Below are 15,083 nucleotides of genomic sequence, written 5' to 3' on the forward strand. Positions count from 1 at the left end.
TTCACTGAGAGCTATTATACAAGTCCTCCTTTATGTGTCTACCCCACTTTAATACTGTAGGTGCCTCTTTCTGTGATACAACAGAGTGAAACCAAACCAACACACAGCAAAACAAAGCACGAGCCTCTCAACCAGCTAATAACTAGGCCACTTTTTAATGCTTTAAGCTGCAGACAGTTTACAGTGATAGGGGACATTTTTTTTAAAAAAGCAACTTCTGCGTGGATAGCATCTGTATTTAATAGATATTTTGAAGTTTCTATTTATGAGATAATTACTGCGAAAACTCAAATAGATCAGGCTTGTGCTGCAACGATTAGTCAATTAATCATCATGAAGAATTGTTTTTCTTGCAAACTGTGTGCAAAGTTTTAAGCACAGGCTACAGAGGGCTATGGAGTAGTATTGCACTTCTATAAACATTGACAGACTCACAATGGACAGGTTTTTTTTAAAAGTATCAAAATCAATGCAGCAGAACCAGAGATATTGTCTTTTCTTATTTTATCCATATTCTTCTTCCTTTGTCAAAACCCGGAGCCTACATTACCCACGATGCTACTCGAGCACTGACAGTTCGGTCACAGATTCCAGTGTTTCTCCTTTATTCAGAATTATGAGCGCCGATGCAAAAATTTCTCACTATTAATCATTAATATCAATGTGCTACTAATGATTTTCACTCACACACTGTGTGAGCAGGATAACACTCTACGTTACTGTTTTGAGTCATTGACTAGTGCATCAAATCCCAGAATCCTCCCCCTCTTCATTCTTCAAAGGGACATCTTCGTGACAGGTACTGTTGTCAGAGTAGTGTAGCTGCGTTAAGGTATAGGGCAGTGCATAATGTGTGTGGGAGAGCGAGTGGCACAAAAGTGACATTTACCGCCATCGCTCACACTGTGAATGTGGGCGGTGGCAGTAAATGTACGGTAAAGACTGCAGCGTGTCAGTTAATAAAAATTGCTGCAGCTTCTCAAGACCGAGAAAAGTCTCACCTGTTGTTTCCCCAACTGCTGGAAAAGTGAAGGGAGTTATCAATGAAATTAGCGACAATGGGTTAGTCTAACCTGACCAGGCTCGCTTAAGGCGGAATGATTAATTGATTATCAGAATAGTTGGCGACTAATAGATAGATCGACTAATCATTGCAGCTCTGTTTTCCTGTTCAGCTGAAGTGGAAGGACTGTAACAAAAAGAGAGACTACTATTTTTGTATGTAAAGTGGACTGTGGATTTTTTCCTCCATCACTTAAATTGAAAGTGCTTTATGAATTACAGCAAGAAAAAAACGTGTCAATATTCATTTGAGCGTCGGACCTAAAAAATTGTGAACCTATCCTTGAAGCAGCGCTTTAAGGTGAAAGATGAGAACACTCTGATCAGCAAACAACCAAATTCACCTTGCTAATAGGATGTTATATTATGATTAAAAATTAAATAAATCTTACAAAGTGATGGTTTATTATAAAAGTGTCCCTGACAAGGATTAAAGTGGAGAAAAAAAAACATGAGAAAAATTTTAATCTTGTGCCCTGGAAGCTTGAGGGCCACAAGAAAGAGAATATATAGAGTGCCAGAAAGAAGAAAAAAGGAGAGCATCGATCAAGAGAGTGTGAAAGAGAAAGAAATGAAGTAAAAGAGACAGCAGCGTATAGAGTCAAGAAGTCAAAAGGAGGTTTTAGCGTATGCTACACCAAGGCAGGAAAGCCAAAAGAGGAGGAGGTGGGTTACAACCTTCAGTGTGGGGAACAGAGATTTATGTGGCCGTAAAACTGGGCTATTCCCTCTTATATGGGGCTCTTCCTGTACCCCAGCCTCCCCGCCTGCCCTGCACACACTTAACTACTCTGACATTTATGCTGACAGAAAAACACACCGCTTCTTCACCGCCGCTGACTATTTCCATTCCAGAGTCCTGCCATCGTACTCTCTCCTTCTTTCCCATTTTCCTCCCTCTTCCCGTCTTCCCTGCCTTACAATAACAGGGACACAGGGAGTCTGCAGAGTAAGGTTAAGTACATTATTGACTTCCTCGGCCTCTTTCGCTTCTCTCTCCATCTTTCCACCTCTTCCCATCTGTCTAGCTCTCCCCTCGTCTTCCTGCCTTTGAGGAGAGCGGTTAAGTACATCATTGACTTCCTCCAGCTACGTCTGTCAGACTTCAAGTCTGCACGCCTGTATCTATCTCAGGGTTTCTCCCTCGCCTATTAAACTCTCAGGCGACCCACTTAAACCACACTCAGGATAACTTAAACGCAGCCCAGTGAATTTTTGTTTCCTGACCACCCAAAGGAAAATGTGAACTCTCACGAAAACTGTCACATGAAATACTTTTGAGGATCTATTATATATATATATATATACATATATATATATATATATATATATACACACTCTGGTGTTGTTTGAAGCATTTACATCAACGGGGGTTACTTGTGGTGCAAATTTAAGAACTTTTGGGTCTTCGTTTATGATTTTAGCTAACCCGTTGACTGTATGAGCATAAAAAAGGACTATTTTGGCCTAAAATATTTATTCAGGTGTCTCCTACGTATTTGGCAGCTATCTGTGGCTACAGCTGTGCAGGGTTATTTTTCATTATAAGTTTAACTGAGTGGGGCGCCATCCATCAATGTGATGGTTTTGATTTGTTGCATGAGATACAAGAAGCTCCTACACCATTTTTAAATGGATAGGTCAGGTTTATAAATTTATCATGAGCTGAGAGTAATTTTATTTCCAAAAAACGATGCAACATCCAGTGTTTTGGTTTATGAGACAGGGGGGACATACAGGATCTGCTAGAAATTTTAGTTAGTCCCACAGTTGTTCTGAGGGTAAAACTTGTCTCCTTTCCTCCCCTCACCCATCGACACAACAACCTGGGTTCAATTCCCACTCCAGTGCTTCCAGCTTGGAAAGGCACTCCATCAAATAGATCAGACACCGTCCGAGCGTGTGAAACCTGGTGTAGCGCTGACTGACTGCACTATAGACTCCAACTGGTTGGTCGAGTGTTTGTGTGATCACACCCATTACACTGCCCTGGTGAAAGTGCTTGGTGAAAGGAGGCAGCTGGTGACGCTATGTATTAGGGGGGGGGGGGCATACTACACTATGGATGTATTAACTGCAGTCCGTATTTCAAGAAAGCCCCCTGTCATTCCAAGGAAAGTAGCTCACCAAGTGCGTATATAGGATTATCTACAACCCACAACACATGCACAATAGCATCTCTTGGCCGATGTGCCTAATAATATACAATGACAAAAAAAGAGGGAAATCTATAACAAGTATGAATAGACCTTGTTTGCAATTTGAGTTGTGCTGTGAAGTTTTTTAAGATACAGAGTTTCAAGATTTCCGTTGGACCCTCCCACTGTCCCCCTAGCCTCATCCATCCAGACCCACTGAGGTTAGACACCGATGAAAGATGGAAACCTCAAAAGACAAAAAGTAGGTTACACGTCTAAATTCCAGACATCCTGGATGAGGAATTTCCTTTTACTAAAGTTCTAACACAAAGGGTTTTACTTTCAGTAAAATGTGCCAAAATGAGTGTGAGATTGCTATATTGCACAGGCAAGATAAATTGCACAAACCAATTTAATACACACACATAAAGCTTTTAAACTCCCAAGGTTGGCAGATCAGACTATCAAATGCTAATATATTTTAGTTCAAACATCTCAGAACCTGAGGTTCAAGTGCTTTTGAATAGAATGAAAAGATAAATCCATTAAGCCATTCAGTTTCACATTTGCAGTTTTTATTTTCAAAACACCACTTTCAGAAGAATATTACCATAAGTGCATCATTCTGTTCACCAAGGCCAGCAACTAGCTAGCCGCTAAGCTTAAAAAAAAAAAGGCAATTATTTTACTACAGCAGGTTTTACATTTCACAAATGGTTGACAGTTTGGAATAAATCCTTGTTTTGTTTCTTGCCTTTATTTTATTATTTACACTGAGCTATAAAACATATAATAACAGCTACAGTTAGCCCAGAAGCTAGCCAGTTAGCCTGTTAGCATCGACGCGTGAACCGGAGAGCTGTTAGTTTGTTCAAACGGCGGCCGCAAGTCACCAGTTTCCCGCTCACAGTGAATAAATCCTCACATTTAACAATGCTACTGACTGGTAACAGTTTAACTTTTCGCTAACTGCTAACAGCTACCTGCTAACTGTTGTTGTTGAACCTTCTGTTGATCAGAAGCTTCAAGTTCACTTTAACTACATCAACACGTCCAGGCCGAGACGAACCGGGTGCTTCAGAATGAAAGCACCAGTGGGTCATTTCATTATTAACAGTACTTTAACTTTATTATAACAGTACTTTATTTAACTTTATTGTAACAGTAGTTTATTATAACAGTACTTTATTTAACACCATTATAACAGTACTTAATTTAACTTTATTGTAACAGTACTTTATTTAACTAAGTCGTAGCGGACTTCTATATTGGCCTAAGGTCTATTGACCCCTTAAGTGTTATTCCTAATGACAGATTTTTTTGTTAGCATGGCTTTTAGACAGAGCCAAGGGGTTTGTAGCAATTATGCTGTTAAAATAAAACTCAAAGACTGACTGACATCTGATATGCTCTGTTTTTGGAAATATAACTCATGATATACATAGTCTCTAGAAGTGTATGATTCAACTTTTTCCCATGGTCTAGTGTTAAAAAAGTATACAAAAATCACAATAAATCGTAACACTGAACCGCAATACTTGTAGAATTGCAACACTTAAAAGAATCGCAATACATATTGAATCGGCACCAAAGTATCGTGATAGTATAGTTTTCATTTGGTTTGCTGACAGTGTTAACCAGCTGTTGCTTGGTTAAGTGCGAAACTTTAGAAATGTATTACCTGTTGTGTGAAGAAACCTGTCAGTGTTTCTCCCTATAATTTTGTTTTTTGTTACAGCAGCGGTTGGGGAGTAATTTTGATTTTGGTTCCACATCTGTCCCAGTTGGTTTGGTTCCAGTATTTTAGCTATAAAACTGTTCTTGGGTATTCCTGTTATGATAAAACACACTACTTCCAAGCAGTGTCCAAACATTTGTTTAATTGTATACTTACTTAGAAGGGAAAATTAGACAGAATTATAATGATCTACTCGCAGTACTGTACTGCTTCTTTTGAGATGCTTCCACTTTTCTCGCTGTATTCATCAGAGTGGGAAACCATCACCTGGCACTTTTGGCTGCTAAAGTTGTTTAGTCTATCAGCTTGCACAACACAAAACAATGAGATCTGTTTCCAATCCATTTATTGGCTTCATTCTGACTGATTGATATCCCCTTTTAAAGAATTTAGTGGTAACTATAGCAACCAGATGAGGGGTTCAGTGTCTCTGTGACATGGAGCTGTCATGCGGACCGAACCTGTGATCATAAGCTGACAGGACAGTCTCTTTAACTTCTTGTCCTGGTGGCAGTCCGGCATTTCTAAAAGCATATGTAAGAGGGGAACTGCTGGCCCGTTAAAGTTAAAAGAAGTGACAGTAATTGGAAATGTCACCGTATCTTCTTAAAATCCCCCTCCCTTCTTTTACGGAGCGGGATCATCTGCGACACAAGGCGGACTTGTAGCTCTGCAACTGCCAAGACAAGTTTCTAATTTGATTTCCTCACTCTCTCCATCTCTCACTGTGTCTCACTTATTCTTTCCCTCCACCTGATACCCTTCTTTTTCCTTCCACTCTATCTCTCATCCTTAGTTTCCACATCTACTGTATGGCTCTCTGTCTCTCATGCCGTACACACAATCCCTGTCTCAATCAATCCAGTGAACCAGAGCCCAGAGTGTAGATTGAGATATTTCTTGTTCTCTGGAGAGATGGAGTGGGTGAAAGGAGGGAAAGAAAGGAAGACGGAAAAGACTCACAAATGTACAAGTTCATCTCAATCAGTTCAGTGAACCAGACTCAAGGTCTGCACTAAGGACGGGCATGAGTACTCCAGTACTCAATTTGGACGTCAGTATTCGTTGAACATATAGAGTAATCACAGAGAGAGAGAGCGAGAGAGGTGGGGAGACATTTAGAGAGAAACAGAGAGCCTGTGACAGTCTCTGTACTGTCTTGCCAAACAGCTATAACAGATGGTACAGGAATTGCGTGCTTCTATCTCTACGGCCAGAATTCAAATGCTTTAAGTCACTTTTTCTTTTAGAATTAAATCCATTTTTAATTTGACTTTTGACTCTGATTTTGCTACGCGTGAAGACTGCTGACTTAAACAACAATTAATTCTACTTTCAACCAAATCTTTTACATTTGTTATCTCAATTTAAAAACACTCCCTGTCAGGGCAGAAAATCCTCTACAGTGCACAGGAAGTGATGTCTTTTACATTTCCAGCAGCATCTGGCTCAATCTAAAAGGAAGAATCCCATTTAGAAAATGACAGCAATGAATATTACAGCAATTGGTTTCCAATGCACCAGTTACCTGTGCAAATACAGTGATGACATTTATTCTACTCTACAAGACGTCCTTCAGGAAATGTGTAATTGTTTCTCCTCCGACATGACCACCTGTAACCATTACTCAACTTTTTTACAGCAACAACTTGTCAATAAATCAATAAGTCAATCAAAAGAAAATTAATCAGTTACTATTTTGATAACAGATTCATCGTTTCAGTAATTTTTCGAGCAAAAATGTCAAACGTTTTTTGATCCCAGATTCTCAAATGTGACGATTTGATGTTCTTGTCTTTTTCATACAAGTACAGTAAATTGAAGACATTAAGGTTTTGGACTGTTATTCAGACAAAACAAGCAAACTGAAGATACTGCCGTGAGCTCTGAGAAATGGTGAGTGCAATTTTTTCACTATTTTTTAAAATTTCATCGACTAAACGATTCATCGAGAAAATAATCGGTAGATTCATCTCTTTCAATTAAATGTTTTTCAAGCAAAAACTAGTTTATCCCCTGATGTTTATTTTCTTTTTCTGTAAAGCACTTGGTTGGACAAAGCAAGCAATTTCAAGATGTCAACGTGGGTTCTGGGAAATGTTTTGCTATTTTCAGATATTTTATAGACCAAACAATTAATCAGTTAATGGAGAGAATAATCAGCGGATTAATCCATAATGCAAACAAATATTAGTCGCAGCCCTAATTACAATGTATGAGTAAAATATTGCTGTGTAACAGTGCAGCATTGTGTTGCTTTGTCATGCTATTGGTTTTTTGTTGCATTACAGTCCCATACTGTAACAGCACTGTCTAAACCTGCAGTTTGTCAGAGTTGAAGCAGGACAATAGCTGGAGGCAACCAGCTGTCAGAGTCAATGAAACTATGTTGTGTGAGGGAGAGAGCGCTATTAAAAGAGAATGAAATACAATCGTATCATAAAAAATAATGTGGTTTTGGTGGGGCAGAACATTTCTGACAAATAAAAAATAAGACTCCTGGCTAAATGAAGGAAGAAAGTTTGGAAAGGAGCAGAGAGAAGGGAGGAGGAACCAGAGATTTGGAGATCAATACAGGAGTAAGGAGACAGATCATCAGTCAAAGAAAAAACAGAATGATGTCCCAAAAGATGAAGGCAGACAGAAAGATGAGAGTTAGACTGGAAAAACATCCAGACAGGGGGACTTTATAATCCTAACAAAGACAAACAAGCCAGAGAAAGACAGCAGGAAGCCCAGAGAGTTACAGAGGCACACAAAAATGCTCTTCTCTCCACGCAAACAAAATTACATTTCAGCACATAAACGTACATTATATATCTATATATACCCACCCATACATTGGAAAACAGGCAGACATATGTACAACATGTGAACCACCTTAAACTTTAAGCTCCCTACATCCTGCTGTAATCACCACGCTATATAAAACAGAACTAGCTTTGCTAATGAACTCATTCATTTAAATAATAAGCTAATGATGTGAATATGAACTCTGTGTCTTAAAGCAACAAGAAGAAGAAACAGCTAAAACAGTTTTTCCTTGTTAAAATGCAAATTTAATAGAGGGGAACCGGTAGTGTAAGCATCAAGTTTGTCTAATATCATGTGTTGTATTGTTCAGGATGTGTAAACACACAGAGACAGGCAGACGCCACCATGGGGAGAGAACGTCCTGCCTAACGTGATCGTGGTGGCGGGGGTATAAAAATAGAAGAATCAAGCATGCAGGCATATACAGTACACTCTGTACAGGCATACACAGACAAACACAGACAGGCTGCCCCGTGGCCAAGCGGTGTTATATTCAAGTGCTATGTGACGAGCTGTGTCCTCCTTTTTATGCATGGCTCACATCAGCCGGAGGGGCAATGAGTGGCAGCCAGACAATGCAACAAGTTGCATACACACACACACACACACACACACACACACACACAATCACATGTGCAAAAAAAAAAAAACTGAGGAAATGTCCAACAGCGTGGCTAAGAACTGAAGCAGCAGGATTTTTTTATGATTAATCTAAAAGGTAATCGTCACTCTGCTTTAAGTTAAGACGTGAACATTAGCCCAGAATAGGTACTGCAACTAATGATTATTTTCAATATTGATTGATTGGTCTTTAAAATGTTTGGAAATGGTGAAAAATGTCAATCAAGCCCACAATGCAACTTAAAATATCTTGTTTTGTCCCGACCAACAGTCAACAACCCAAAGATATTCAGTTTACTGTCAATGAAGACCAGAGAAACCAGAAAATATTCATATGTAAGAAGCTGGAACCAAAGAATGTCGGCATTTTTTCTCAAAAAATGACTCAAAATGATTAACTGATTATCAAAAAAGTCGGTGATTCATTTTTTCTTGATCGGCTAATCGATTCATCAACAGATCGTTGCAGCTCTAGCCCAGGAAACACTTTTTTGTCTCATTGCTCAAAGACCGGTCTGGTCCAGAATCCAATCCAGATTAGTTGATTGTAATTTAATCTAACCTAGATTATACTAGCACAGTCCCTTTATGTTTAATTTCAATAATATGGATAATACTTTGGATTATTAATGATATCAAACAGTCCTGAACATTTTTATCAAATCAAATTGTAGCCTGGAGATATTATGTCCAAACCCAAACAGAACTAAGGCTGGTAATCTAATTGAACTGCCATTTCATTTCACTTCATCCTTTCAGCTTCAATGTTCATGATAGCCGATTACTCGTGGGAAGGGGGTTGGGATTATATTTTGTTTTGCCCTTAACAATCAGTACTGAATCACACATCTGTCCCTGTCGTGTCCTTTTAAGTGGAAATGGAGGCTCGGAGCAGTTAATGTCTTGACTATGATTGAAGAAATAAGAAAATTAAGAGTTAATCTGCAAGTCGACTAACAACATCCATGCTTGTTGCCATTTTTACTGGCCATTTTTGTTGCTGTTTTAGCTTGGTAGCTACCTAGCAGTGGAAGATGAAATCCTTAACTCCTAATCCTACCTACAAAACTCAGATTGCTCAATTGTTTCACCAATCCAATGGAAACAACCACCAATGAGCGCGACGCCAGATCTATTTGAACCACTGAGCAAACCGAGGATGTAGATGACTGATCTGAAATCAGACTAAACAGAAACCAGCACCTAAATTTTAAACCCATTTCCGCAGTAGCAGAAACAAAAGCACATATTTCTTATGTGTATACCACCCATCAGCATTTCAATGCTAGAAATTTGCCAAATCCATCCAAAACATCAACCACAATAATATTAAAATTCCACTTTCTCCTATTGACAATATTTCAGCAGATTTAACTTAACATACCACAACATGATAGAAAAGTAGGGACCTAAAATTTAAACCTGACACAGTCTACAGGATCCTTTCAGTTTAGCTCTCAGTTGAATGCTATCAGCCGCTATAAGCCACATTTTCTGTGCATAGTTTAGTGTCAGCCCAAAACATTTACAATAAGACAAACAGTGAGAGGGTTGACTAATGCATGCTGGGAAAGCCAAGTCGCCTGGGGAGCTAATTAATTGGCTGACTATGACACTGCCGAGAGCACTATGTCTGAATGAACGATTAAAGGGGGTGGGGGGGGGGGGGTGCTCTATGAAAATGTGCAACAGATCAGACCTGAGCAAACAGCAGAATCTGGACACCAAACTGCAGGTGGGGAAAGAAAATCATGTGTCAGCTATTTTACCACTTCACGGGATGTGTAACCCACCCTTGTGCTATTCAACTAGGGTGAGCTTCAGCATAGAAACCCAGTACGGATGTTGGAGGAAAACGTCGGGTGCGAGCAGCTGTTATTGCTCAAAGACAAATAGTGTAACAATGCAAGTCAAGCTGAAGGAAAGCATGTGAAAATCTACAAAAACTCAACAGTAAACAATCCCTTATATTTCATATACAGATGAGCAGCGCTGTTGCCTCAAAACAAGAGAGCAAGAAAGAAAATAGCGGTGTTTGTTTCCCTGACCTGGCTCATCCTGAATGGAGTTCGCCTGTAAACCAGTCAGACGGCTTTAAGTCTCTAAAATGATGTGACAGACTGGTGCCCTGTCCACCGAGAGTACGCTAGCACAGGCTCACAGGCTCCGCTGAGAAGTTTTGGCATACGCAGAAATTCCGGGATTAGATGGTGTTAGTGATGTACCGATTTTGAATAATCTGTTTTCTACAGCGTATCATAGGAACATTTTAGTCATTTCAGCTGTACTAGTGCAGCCGCTGAGGCTTCATCAGTGTAATTATCAAGTGAGCAGATGTCGCTGCAGATGAAAATGGGAAATAAAATGTCATTTAAAGTACCTGTGTTTGGGTTTTAAACATCCTGACAGCTGCATACGCCCCACCTGAGGCTAGAATAAATGTGACATCTTTTTCTATCTTTGTATTTTCTACTAATCCTCCTTCTTTGTCAGTAAGTTATGACATGGTAGCTATTACTTCTCTTTGCTAGCCACTCGTCTAACCAGTTCTTGTGGTATCTATCGTGAAGAAACCTTACTGCTGCTGAGAAAGTTACTGAGAACATGTAAATGAAGAAATGAAGATGGTGCAGAGTTCACAATGAATCACAATGATGAAAAGATGCCTGAACTCAGTGCAAGAAGAGGATCCACTCACACAGTGGAGGATAAATGAGAAAACTTTACCTCAACTTGCTCAGTTTGCTAAGAAGTATTTGTGCATCTCCGCTTTCAAGCTCAGCTTCACAACGTGTATTTAGTACGTCAGGGCTCATTTGCAGTTCAAGAAGGGCGCACAACTTACAGAGGAGCACATTGACATGCTGGTGTTCTTCGCAGAAAAATCTAAAGAAACTTTAGGCGACAGTAACGGGTGTCACTCTCACTCACCACTGTAGAGTATGTCTGCATATATAAGAATAGTAATTACTTCCGTTTGATTGTGTTTTTTTCTCATTTGTTACTTGATAATGCATAAGATTGCGCTGCTTGGGGGCAGTGTGAGGTCTTAAAATAGTCTGTGAAATATTCATTTCTATTTGTGTGACATGACTTTTATTCCTTTGAATTTCAGTCTAGTTAATTTTAGAATTTTAGACTTTGTGCTTCCTTGCACAAAAAAAAATGTGGATGTTACAAAAAAAAACTTTAGGTTACAATAATGGGTTTCTGTAGAGCATGTCTGCATATAGCCTATAAGAATAGTAATTACCTCCGTTTGTTTTTTTTACTCATTTGTTACTTGAAGTTATGTAAGTCTGCAGTGTTTTTTACTTGCACTTTATTGCCTTTTGAATGTGAATGAATCTCCAAGGTTTTTGAGGTGGGAAAAACAACCGCCTGCATCAAACCATTTTTTAAAAGACTTGTAAATATTTAATCTCTTCTCAATCATCTTCAAGCGAGCTACTTGCCAGCAATCTGAGTATCTTATATAGATTTATTTGTGTTTATTGTGTATTTTATAGTATTGTCCATTCAGACCATAATGCCCTGGTGGCTACTTGCTGGAAGCAGTGCTGGTAGCAGGATCCAGTTCAACGAATACATGTTTAACAAAGGAAGATGACATCACTACCTCAACAGGAATATTGTTTTCATTAATAAGTAAAGACGTTTTAATTATTAATGTTTACTAAAGTCACTCTGCTGTTCTCTGCTACTAGCCAAGAAAAGAAAAGTCGTACCTCGTCATGTTACGGGCTTGTTATATTTACCTTTTAATGAAAATCTAAAATGTCATGCCCTAAATGTTGTCTATCTCTATCGTCTGTTTGGGAGGCCGGCCTTAAAGAGACAGGAGCTAAAACAGCCTGTTACAGACAGAGGCTGAACTGAGGGGCTGCATAAAGAGCCAGTATAAGATAAATAGTTTTTTTAACTGTAAGACCAAGAATATAAATAAAGACCTGAAAATGCGTATGATATGTCCCCTTTAATAGATCAATTGGGTATAAAATGTCAGAAAACTGTGAAAATGTGTGAAAAGAGCCTAAACTGACATTTTCAGATAGTCTTGTCTGATCAACAGTCCAAAACCCAAAAAGTATCCCATTTACAATCGTATAACAGTGGAAAAAAAAGCAACAAATTCTCACATTTGAGAAGCTGAGACCAGAGAGTGTGTGATGGAAATTTTTACTCTTATGCTGTATTGTTTTACGATTCATGTGTTTATACTTAGACGTGCAGTATAAACTTCTTTTACATGCATAAACCTTGTGTGAGAATGTGCAGGAACGTTATCGAAAGCGAAACTGTGTGGTCCGACCTTCAACTTTTAGTTATGTTGTGCACTCCCCATCCTCCACGGCAGATTGATGGGGAGACAGAACTCCTCCAGGAAGAGATTGTAATAAGGGATGCACGAAGGACCGACTACAGTACGATTTATTAACTGCCAAGGTTGTATATTCTGAGGGTCACGGATTGTTCTTTAACGTTCTGTGGCGGGCGTGGCTACGGCTATAAAATATGAGTGTTTGACTTCCCCTTTGTCTCCCTGTCTAACTCAGACTATGATTCCCACATGCATATGAAGTTGGAATAAAACTCTGAGAGACAAACCCTTAGACAATTAGTGCGGAGGGCTAACTTTGCTTGTTTACTATATTACGTTAACATCGCTATTGTTTCCCCATCGACCAATCGATTTGTTGAAGACTAGGTACAATTTCTTTGGTTGACTGCAGCCCTTCTTTATAAAATATTTAATTTATTATGACTGATCAATTAATGAGCTATTCATTTCAACACTAAACTGGCTGTAGAGTACATCATGACTGGTTTATCACAGACAAATAGACACAAAGTACAAAACATCAAAGATTATTCAGGTTAACAATCTTCTTGATTCTTGAAATGAATAAAGCAGGCTGTTTGTGAGACTTTTTGTCTTTCTCTCCGTTTGTCTTCTAGCTTCCAAATCTGTCTGACTGGCTGCGTCCCATTTGTCATTCTGTCCACCCGTCTGTCTGCCTGTAAGCTTGCCATCTGTCTTTCTGTCTGTCTGACTGCTTGACTCTTTGCCTTTCTGCCCATCTACCCATTTGCCTGCCATCTGTTTGTCTGTCTGCAAGTATGTCATCCCTCTGCTTGGCTGTCTGTCTCTCTGTCTCTCTCTGTCTGTCTGTCTGTCTGTCTGTCCTCTCCTTCAGTCAGCTCTGCAGATGACAGTGCAGAAACAGTGTTGTGGTCCGTAGTCTTTTTGCAGCACTTTGCAGCACTTAAGGTCAGCACACAACACCAGTTGCCATGATGGTGATCTATTATTAAGAGACTGTAGCTGCTGAGGCCCAGCGGGCAAGATGCACACACACGCATGCACGCACACACACACACAAAGACACAGACAGCACTCTCTTGAGATGAGTAGGCAGTCTGGCTGACAGGAGAAGCAGACAGATCCATCAACAATAAACAGACATTAAGTGACTGCTGGAACATCTGGACACACACATGCACACAAACACAAACAGCGACTAAGATACACATTTTGTTTTTTTTAAGCATAAAACACAACAAGCATTTAAAAAGGGATATCAATAGTGCATATGATAAAGGTGCTCTGTTGCTGCAGTGCCTTCTCGCACACATATATACACTGACACAACAACCACAAGCTGTTTGCCAATCATCGTGCACACGCGCATCGTGCACGCACGCACACATACACACAGCTGGCTAACACTCGGAGCTCCTTGAGGAGCCAGAGGTCAGTCAGTTTGATAAAGAATCCTTGCATATAAATTGCTTCATAACAAGTCATCTCTCTGAGGCAGCGCTGCGTCTGTGTGTGTGTGTGTGTGTGCATGTAGATGTATGTTTGTGTGCGTCCAGGCAGGAGGTTTGTATATCAGTGCGTTTAATGTGTGTGTTTCTTTCTTTCTCTATGATCCTGATGGATGTGTATGTGTTGATTGAACGGAGTAAGATCTGTCTGTCTGGGGAACAAAAAGCCTAAAAAAAAAAAAGTCTTAAAAGCCTTTGGCAACATCCAAACCAAGGAAATGCAGAGCTGCTCCCTTTTTTTTCTCCTTTATATCACTCACTTTTCCATCTTCATCCTTATCATCTCTTTCCATCACCAATCTCCCCGATTTTCTCCTTCGCCTCTGCTCTCTTCACATCCTCCAGTCATCCGTCCATCATTTCTCATCCACCTCTCTCACCTGACATCCCCCTTCCCTTCTCTTCCTCCCTGTTTGTTCTCATATTTCCTCTTCTTCATATGCAAACAAAAGGACAGAAAAGATGAAATGGGATGGTCAGTGTAATTGTGTGTGCGTGTGTGTGCGTGTGTTGAGCACCGCTTGCCTGTGCACTGCTAATGCTGTGTGTACAAGCAAGACAGCAATAGCTAGAAGGCATGCAGGGAAGACTGTAACACACACACACACACACACACACATCCAAACCTATTTTCACTCACACACGCACACACACACACACACACACACACACACACACAGAGCTATTTTTAGACCGAGCCGCTAGAGTGAAGGTAGGCAAAAGAGCAGTGGTGGAAAAAGTATTCAGATCCTTTACTTAAAGGGAAATTCCAGTATTTCTCAACCTGGTCCATATTTTCCCATCATTTTGGGTCGAAGTGATTAATGAGGTAGAACAAAAATTCTTGGAATCGGTCCAGCCAGCAGCCACAAAACGGG

At 39.8% G+C, this 15,083-nt stretch overlaps 1 protein-coding gene across 1 annotated transcript in view; it reads right to left on the minus strand.

Moving 5' to 3' along the window:
• The window catches only part of jade2 (jade family PHD finger 2), a 202,749-nt gene that overhangs the window by 173,870 nt on the left and 13,796 nt on the right, over positions 1-15,083 (minus strand). The window lies entirely within an intron of this gene.

Source organism: Thunnus maccoyii, chromosome 13, assembly GCF_910596095.1.
Source record: "Thunnus maccoyii chromosome 13, fThuMac1.1, whole genome shotgun sequence".
Classification (NCBI taxonomy): Eukaryota; Metazoa; Chordata; class Actinopteri; order Scombriformes; family Scombridae; genus Thunnus; species Thunnus maccoyii.